Genomic DNA, 3,130 nt, shown 5'->3' on the forward strand with positions numbered 1-3,130 from the left:
GCAAATAATCTTTCACACAAACCTATTAGAATAAAAGAAAATTAAATACAAAAGGAGCTGTATAATGAGAAAAAAAATCTCTATTTTGTCACATGAAGGTTATTTTTGGAAGCAACCCGAAAAGAACATACCTTTTTAGAGTTTAAGGAATTATTAGAAAATTAGGGAATTATTGCTGATTTCCTAAACTTGTGTCCAAATTCCATTACCATTTGACACATATGGTACAGGAATTCCCCAAACAGGATGATCAGTGAGTAGTTTAGAGAATTAATCTCAATTCTTTTTACTAAGCCTTAATTCTCTCTTACTAATTTTTATATGTAAAAGTGTAATAGTACATCAGCAAATTTCCATTAGTTAATTCAAGACAGACCAATAATAAAGTGTGCTTTCATTGTGCTCTAAACATGACACTTTCCTACTCATAGTTAAATTCTTAAAAATTTTATTACCCATGAAATTTATCGTACCTCAGACATGCCAGAAAATTTAAGGTTTAAGCTGCTAGCATTTATTCTAAAGCAAAATTTTAATACCTAATATAAGCAATAACAGGCCTAAATAATTTTGAAGCTACTACAGAAAATAGTGAACTCTGTATTTCATTTGATTACAGAAAAAGTTTTTTATTTTATTTTTTGAGGCTTCCCCAGTGGGCTATTTATTTATTTTTAATATGAAATTTATTGTCAAATTGATTTCCATACAACATCTAGTGCTCATCCCAGAAAGTGCCCTCCTCAATACCCATCACCCACCCTCCCCTCCCTCCCACCCCCCATCAACCCTCAGTTTGCTCTCAGTTTTTAAGAGTCTCTTAAGCTTTGGCTCTCTCCCTCTCTAACCTCTTTTTTTTTTCTTCCCCTCAGCCATAGACTTCCGTTAAGTTTTTTAAATAGTTTACAAACAAACCTTAAAACCTAAACACCACCAAGCTGTTACAGCAATGAGTCCACGTGGAGATTTTTTTAAACACATGGACCCTTCCCCTTTGGCATGCCCCAGAAAACCCTTAAAAGAGAAAGCACACACACACACACACACACACACACATAAGCATGAAGGGTTGGGAAGGATGGAGAAGGATGGAGCAGAGGACAGATGGTGAGAAGTGGAGAGGAGCTGGGGAAGAGAGGAGTGAAGGTGGAATGTTAGTGATAAGAAAAAGTAAGGCAAGTTAGATAAATACCACTGAAGCACCTGCTTTTCACTGCCTGGAGATGCATCTCTTGTATCCAAGTAGCCCGTGGAACAGTTGTGGCCACTACCATTGGGCGCCTAAGGCGGCTGAGCAAAGTAACTTCTGGGTTTAGCCATCAGACAAAACATTACATGAAAGCTGCCTGCCTGCCTTCATCCCCTTGGCTTATGACGCCTATGCACGTGACGTTGAACTAGCACAGACTGCATCACAATCAGGCACGCTATACGTATCTATAGGCAATGTTCATGACTCACCATAACCGAGGCCCATAGTCTCAGTTTCTCAGGGCTGAGCTCCAGCTGCAACTGTGGCTGAGGCCAAAAAGAGCATTCCTGGCCTCAATTCCTCCTTTGATTGACTATCTCCCACTGAGAGAGTTCCAGTGTTGGTGCCTGATGGAGATCTCACTCAAGATCTAACTCAAGATGAATGCTTCAGTTACCCACTTCGAAATGTCCACACTCTATGTCAGAGACATGCACCCTGAAGTGAATGAGGCAATGTTGTATGGGAAATTCCTTAGAGCTGGGCCTATCCTTTCCATTCGGGTATGCCGCGATGAGGTAACATGCCACTCCCTGGGCTAAGCGTATGTAAACTTCTTGGTGCAGGCTGATACTGAGTGGGCTCTGAACACTATGAACTTTGATATTATGAATGGCAAACTACTGCTTATTATGTGGCCCCAGCATGACCTATCACTTCGTAAGAGTGGAGTGGGCAATATATTCATTAAAAATCTTGCCGTTTATTGTTAATAAGTCCCTTTATGATACATGTTCTGTCTTTGGAAACATTCTTTCTTGTAAAGTAGTAACTGATTAAAGTGGATCAAGGGGTTTTGGATTTGTGCATTTTGAGAAATCAGATGCCACTGAAAGGGCTGTTGCAAAGATTAATGGTATTCTGTTGAAAGGTAGGCAAGTTTTTTTGGGCAGTTTAAACCTCGCAAAAAAAGGGAAGCAGAGCTCAGAGCTAAAGCAAATATATTTACCAGTGTTTACATCAAGAATTTTGGAGATGATGTAGATGATGAATGCCTTAGAGAAATTTTTGGTGAGTTTGGTTCTGTATTAAGTATCAGAGTTATGACTTTTGAAAGTGGAAAATCCAAAGGGTTTGGATTTGTGAGTTTTGAGAATTGTAAAGATGCAAAGAAAGCCATTGAAGAAATGAATGGAAAAGTCCTTAATGGAAATCAAATTTATGTTGGTAGAGCCCAGAACAAACTGGAGAGACACTATGAACTAAAACACAAATTTGAACAAATAAAGCAGGGTAAACTCACCAAGGGCAAGGGGGCTAACCTCTATGTGAAAAATCTTGAAGAAGAAATTGATGACAAACAACTGAGAAGAGAATTCTCTCTCTTTGGGACAATCTCTAGTGCCAGGGTCATGATGGAGGCAGGCCACAGCAAAGGCTTTGGTTTTGTTTGGTATACAACTCCTGAGGAAGTTAATAAAGCTGTCATGGAAATGAATGGGGAAATTGTGATCAAACCACTGTATGTGGCTATTGCACAGAGTAAGGATGAGTGCCATGCTTTCCTCACCAAGAACTACACGGAGAGAATCTCAGCTGTGAGAGATGAAGATAATCCTATAATCAACTATTGAAATACAACACCATCAAATAACTTCATGTCGATTCTTCCTCAGTGTCACTGTGCAGTGCACGTCTTTGCAAGCCTGTGTTCAGGGACAAGCATCATCTATCTCAGAATATACATTATGCTATCCACACAGCAGTAGCACATAAGCCATTAGTCAGCACCTTCATACCACCACAAGTGCCAGGGATCAAATCAGCCTATCAAATCACCAGTACAACAACCCTGACCATGGCTGTTTAACCTCAAACTTCTTCTTTGGGATCACATGCAAACCAAAGATTCAAGAAAGTTACTGGTATTGCAGGTGT

The 3,130-nt window shown here is 39.6% G+C and overlaps 1 pseudogene; it reads left to right on the forward strand.

Moving 5' to 3' along the window:
- Positions 1 to 1,632: 1,632 nt before the first annotated feature.
- LOC125156994 (polyadenylate-binding protein 1-like) lies at positions 1,633 to 2,826 on the forward strand (annotated as a pseudogene).
- The last annotated feature ends 304 nt before the right edge of the window (positions 2,827 to 3,130 follow it).

The sequence above is a fragment of the Prionailurus viverrinus genome, chromosome X (genome assembly GCF_022837055.1).
Source record: "Prionailurus viverrinus isolate Anna chromosome X, UM_Priviv_1.0, whole genome shotgun sequence".
Taxonomy (NCBI): Eukaryota; Metazoa; Chordata; class Mammalia; order Carnivora; family Felidae; genus Prionailurus; species Prionailurus viverrinus.